The 6,074-nt window shown below is 48.3% G+C and overlaps 1 protein-coding gene across 2 annotated transcripts in view; it reads left to right on the top strand.

The window, feature by feature from the left end:
* Positions 1-5,764: 5,764 nt before the first annotated feature.
* Rtet (major facilitator superfamily domain-containing protein rtet) overlaps positions 5,765-6,074 on the top strand; it is a 43,696-nt gene continuing 43,386 nt past the window's right edge. The window contains exon 1 of one of the 2 annotated variants that reach the window (XM_077686661.1): positions 5,765-5,965. The gene's annotated coding sequence lies outside the window, so the exon portion shown is untranslated. Of the gene's footprint in view, positions 6,067-6,074 lie in introns of both variants that reach the window. The other variant, XM_077686662.1, reaches the window with a different exon arrangement.

Raw genomic sequence — 6,074 nt, 5'->3', positions numbered from 1 at the left:
GGCACGTTTCCTGATGAGATCACCGACGACCTCTGCGGAGAGCATTTAGCGCCGGCCGTGAACGCGCTGTCGCCGATACTTCTGGAAGGACCGTCCGGTATTAGGAAATCGTTCCCGGTGCCGGTCTACAACCGTCCACCCGGAATCGTTGGGGAGAGAGAGAAGGCTCTTTATTGAAAAAAAAGCAGAGAGTTTTGTCGGCGTTTGCGATCGCCTACATGCTTCTCTGCTAGGGGTCGGGGATGAAGGGAAAACAGGCCCTAGAGAGTAGCGGGCAAAAAAAAAAAAAAAAAAAAAACACTGGCGTGGCTTGACGGGCGTACGGACTATTTTTTAGATTGTGCCACAGAATTCACAATTTTGAAATGTGGCCAATGCCCTCCAAATATGAAAACAAACTTTTTAGAGCCTGACGCTGCTTCGAGGGGCAAGTCCATCGTCCTAGGATGGTCTTCAAAGTTACCGGCCCTTGATCTAGGCGTTCAATATCTTCAAAAAAACTGGATCTTGGTGCCAAGTAGGCCACACATTCTAATAAAATATGTTCAATGGTTTCTATGGAAGAACAGTTATCGCAGTACGGGTTGGTCGTCAGTCCGAGGCGAAAAAGGTAACTGTTGGTGTAGGCCGAGTTCAGTCGTAGGCGATAATATAATGTCTCCAGCCTACGAGGGAGCTGTCTTGGAAGTCTTGACGTCAATTCAGGGTCAATCGCATGCAAAAATACTTCGTTATTCGGTTCGTTGCGCCATAGCCGGTTTCTTTCAGTTACTGCAAAGCGATGGGCCATGGTAGAAGCGTCTGTTTTCGTAAAGTAAACTTTGCGGTATTTCCGGTGGTTAAGGCCGATACGGGCCGCTTCATCGGCGTTTTGGTTTCCAATAATACCACAGTGGCCAGGTATCTATTGCCATTTTATAGAGTGTCCAGCAGTGCAAGCGAGGTGGTGAAGGTAGGAGATATGAGAGGCTGCGGTATGGTGAGGGGAACCCTGCTCCTCCTTGACAAAATTTGCAGAGCTGCCTTGGAGTCTGTAAAGATGCTCCACTGATGCGACTGGTGGCGTAGGACGTAAACAATTGCTTTTTAAGGGCATATAGCTCAGCCGCTGTAGATGATGTTGGTCGCTCCAGACGAAATGAAAACATTTCACCCGTAAGTTGCACGTACATTCCAGATGAAGAGCTTTGCGGGGAGGACGATCCATCTGTAAATATGTGAGTTCTGGTCGAATGCCTTTTATACATGTATTCTAGCATGATAGGTAGTATTTCAGTATGGGGCATTGTCTTCTTGGGGCCAATTCCAGGGATGCGACATTGAATTTGTAAGGGAGTAACGTTCCATGGAGGGAAATTTCGAGGCATTATTTGTTTCGGCTGGTTTGGAATTAACAGGGGTATTCTGCCAATTGCTTGGGCGAATACAGAGCTCGAGCAGCTTAAGGTTACGCGACTTAAAAAGTGATTTCTTGAGTGACGCCGATGCCTCCTCCTGTTGTCTCCTGTTTTCTAATCACGTCAAAAGGCAAACAATGTGCCTCTGCAAGCGTTCCGACGCTCGAAGATCCCTTCGGAAGCCCAAGACAGATGCGTAAATTGTGGTTCCTTGCTGCCTCAAGACTCTTCTTGCTTGTGTCTGATATTCGTTGTAGGATTGGGAGGCTGTACCTCAGCACACCATCCACATAGCCGTTATGCAGCATGACCATGGAATGGCAATCGCTGCAGCGTAAACCCGCGAAACATAGTGGCCGAAGAAATGCGGGCGCGTAACCGTTTAACCTCGGGTGACCAGGTCAAGTTGCGATCTATTAGAATTCCCAGAAATCTCTGAACTCGTGCATATGAGAGTGCGCGGCCGCCTAGAATCAGGGGTTAACAATCCATCTTTTTTCGTGTGAAGGCCATGAAGGCCATGGCTACACTCTTATTGGGGGACAGCTGAAGGTCACGGGCGCTGCTGTAGGCGCTGCTGTGTAGATCGTCGAGAACGTGAGGCACACCAGATACAGATGTCATCTGCATATAGTGTGACCTTCACTCCACGGGGCAGGACTCGCTTGAGTGAAATGAGGGCTAGGTTGAATAGCAGTGGACTTAGTACAGCTTCTTGTGGCACACCCTTTTCTACAGCGTAGTAAGATGTGGGGCCGCATGGAGTAGACATAAAAAGCTGCCGTCCATCAAGGTAGTCCGCTATCCGTGCGTATATTCTGCCTCCGAGACCATGGTCTTCAAGAGCGGCAAGGATTGCTGCGTGAAAGACCGAGTCGAAGGCGGCTTTGATGTCCAGGAAAATGGCGGTTGGTGTACAGCCGGAATTTAGTGACTCTTCGATATAAGACACTAAAGCGATGATGTTATCTATCGAAGATCTGTTTTGACGGAAGTCATTCATTTCTTGGGGAAAAATTTTCCTGCTCTCAAGATACCAGATCATTCTTGAATGTATCATTTTTTCCATTAACTTTCCAACACAACTGAGCAAAGCAATAGGCCGGAAAGATGCGTAGCTTGTTGGCGCTTTCCCAGGTTTCAAAAGTGGTACTATTTTTGCAAGTTTCCACTCCGGAGGCACTTTCCCTGCCATATTGAGTTATAGAATTCCAAAAGGCGCAGCTGAGAAGGCCGTGACAAATGAGCTATGGCCTCATAGCTGACGCCGTCATGGCCTGGTGTGGAGCGTTTGTTCACATTGAAGATGGCCGAAGAAAGCTCTTCAATTGTAAAAGGAAGGTCAAGGGCTGGTTCCGACACTCCCGAGTTCGTAGAGCAAGACACACGCACAAGTCGGGGTGAAGGCGTTGATGACGTTGAGAGAAGTCTGCAATATTCCTCGGAGACTTCTTTTAAGTGTGCGCGCTCGTGCAGAGAGATGGCACTGAACGGATGTAGCTGCTGGCTGCGTTTGCGCATTCCATGAACAGCACGCCATATGCGTGTCAGAGGTTGCCTCGCATTCAACGTAGCACAGAAGCTCCTCCAACGTTGCTGATAGCTTGTTTAGGTGGCGCCTGACATGTCTTAGCGCTCGACGGGAAGCTCGCAGGTCCTCCATACTTTTGGTTCGTAATGCCTTTCGCTCCGCTCGTCTTTGTACCGCGCGCAGCCTTTGATACTCGGGATCATTTTTTGGTATATCGCGGCGCTTGCTTAGGCTGCGGGTTGTTTCCCGCAAACAAGAGGCAATCGTGTCGATGAGTTCGCCGTCACCAGTCTGAGCTGTCACACATCTACTCGTAGCGTATAGTAAATGCGTCCCAGTTCGTGCAGTTCACTTTCTCTAGGCGCCTTGATTGCGAAGCGTCGAGGGTGGTTATCAAAATTGGGTAATGATCATTTCCTCTTGTTTCTATGTCAGTGATCCATGTAAATCGCCCAGCAAACTCAGACGAAAGGCATGACAGGTCAATGCAGCTGGTGACGTTCGGGGACTTGAGGTAAGTTATACTGCCGTCATTCAATGGCTCAACACCATACCTAATGAACAGATCAGCCAGTTTCCTCCCTCTTGCGTTTTTGTGCGAGCTCCCCCATAGTACATTATGGGCATTGAAATCACCACAAATTATGTGGGGTGCCGAAGTAGTCCTAATAAGATTGTCTAGCCGTGAAGCGTCGAAAGCAGCGCCTGGCTCGAGGTAGGCGGATATAAAAGTGAAAGGTTGGCGGCCGATAATAGTAGTGCCACAAAGATATTCGTTTGTATCGTGTGTGTGATGGCAGTTTCAACGAATGGCATGTCGTCGCGAAAGGCCACAAATAGTCTACTTGGTTTGTTAAATCGCCGCGAATGCAGTATTTGGTAGCCACTTATCCGAAACTCCTCACCCACACGCGATTCAGAGATGGTAATGAAAGGGAAGCGGTAAGTGTTCACAAGATAGCGAAAGTCCGCAAGCTTTGAACGCAAGCCACGCGCATTCCACTGGAAAATGGTAGTGTTCCTGTAATTATTGTGAAGTGGCAGTCCGGGTCCTATAGCTTGAGTTGTCATGACGTGCCTCCAAATGAACTTTGCAGCGTTGGGTACGAGGCGCTCACCAATGGCTCCAAAGCCAAGACAGCTTCGACCTCGGGGAGGCTTCCGGAAGACGGTAGCGCACGGAGAATTGCCTTGATAGCGGCGAAGAGCATAGGTATCAGAACCTGTCCGAGGTCAGCAGTGGTAGAGCTGCTTGTCGTCTTGTTTAGATGGGTGTTCCGTGGTCGCAAGGTCTGGGGGGTACTGGCATGCTCAGGGTGAGCTGTGGGCTTGCATTGGGTGTATTTTGGCAGCAGCGACATGTGATTCTCCCGAACAGACATTGCGTAGGACTTGTTAGGAGTCGTCTTGATTTGCGACGACATGTCTGTTCGGGGAAAGTTGGTTGACTTGTTAGGTGCCGCCGTTTTGGTTTGCGTAGACTCATCTGCTTGGAGGGCGTTGCTTGGCGTAAATACCATTTCCGGGTTAGGGGGTGGATCCTGTCGCCTGGGATTTGTGCCTTGCACTTGCTGTATGGTCCGAGAGAGGGTGGCAGCTTTTTTCTTTGGACATGATCCGTACGATGCCGGGTGCGAGCCATCACAATTGGCGCATCGTGGATGGGACCGTGATGTGCAGTCCTTATGGGTATGTGGCCCAGCACAAACTTTGCACCGCACAGGACCATTGCAGTGCTTGGCAATGTGCCCGTGTCGTTGGCCCGAATAAACGCTACGAATAAATGCTGCTCACTGCTTTACTGTACGTTCCTTTCCGGCAGCAGCAAGGCAGAACTTACTTCAAAGTAAAGATGTAGAAAAATGGCTGTCGTTATTTAGATAAAGGAAGCTGCATGCTTCATTCCTCGCAGTTTCAGATTTTATATTTTGTAGCCATAGCATGTTAGCGTTGGTATCCAACTTTTACAGCTTTTGAACGAAGTGTTCGTGCAGGTCAAATGGGCCGGCGTAAGCTCACACTTGTGTTCATCGCCTCTCGGTGTCCCACCGCAGTGCGGCGGCGGCATCGAGGATCATCTTGACCGTCATGATAACTCCGGCACTTGCTCCGTCGGGCAGTATCATCAGATGTCACTTATCTGCCCGGCTCTGGCAGCCTTCTCGTCCGTCCAGTGAATACCGCTGAGTAACCTTGATTAAGTCAAAGCGAATGTGTTTTGTTATGGTTTCGTTACACCAGTGTATTAGTTCTACCAGAGTGCATTGAAGGACTCAGATTCTACAGTTGGTTCCTTTGGATTCAGTCGCTCCGTGTGGGATTTTGCTGATTTTAAGTCGACTTGGTTGCTGCTCTCAATAGAGCAGTGGAATTCATAAGGTCTGCTTCCCTGTTCGCCGTGTGGATGCCCACATGATTGTGCGTCGTTCGATTCGTCATTCTCCGCTTTCGTTTTTCGCGCCCTTTCGTGCGAATGATCCTTAGTTCTTGTTTTTGTTACGTGCGACCGTGCCCATCATTTTGCTTCCGTTCTCCTGTAATCCTACATACTAATCAACCTCAGTGAAAGGCTCTATCTGAGATAAAAGCAAAAAAAAAAAGCGATAAAAGCCTAAGATACGTGAGATTTTCTTATTGCGTAACCTTTACGCTAGCGAACAAAAGCTGCTTCTTAATCTAGTTTTTTCTTTACTGCAAAATTCAGTTTTATTAATACTTTTTATTTAGAGGTTGAATGATTACATAATATTGAAACAGCGATGGCAACGCCAAGCGATGCCAACGCCAAATTCAAATTGTGTCGCCACGTTTTGCGGTTGCCTTGGTGCCTTGGCACACTTCTGCTTCTGTTGCTCCATGAGTTACTTTTTTTTTCGTGACTTTTTCAGCGAGTTTCAAGGCATGGTATCTGACGCTCATAACACGACTGCCGCATTTTTGTGTGAAACGCTTACGCATGGAAGAAAAACTGCTCAGTGTCTGAGACTTGTCTATTAAGCTTTTTGCTATCTGCTACGGACGTGGCGTTTTCTATCAGGTAAATAACTTTTCTTTGGTTCAGGGGCAGCACTACGCAGTACTGTTGTCAATTATTGCACTGGCATTGCGTCCCAGATTTACGTTGAAGGGAGTTGAGCTGTACGTAA

This window comes from Haemaphysalis longicornis, unplaced genomic scaffold (genome assembly GCF_048455015.1).
Source record: "Haemaphysalis longicornis isolate Haplotype H1 unplaced genomic scaffold, Haemaphysalis longicornis Haplotype H1 scaffold_1, whole genome shotgun sequence".
In the NCBI taxonomy this organism is placed as follows: domain Eukaryota; kingdom Metazoa; phylum Arthropoda; class Arachnida; order Ixodida; family Ixodidae; genus Haemaphysalis; species Haemaphysalis longicornis.
This window is presented reverse-complemented; position numbering and strand designations above follow the sequence as displayed.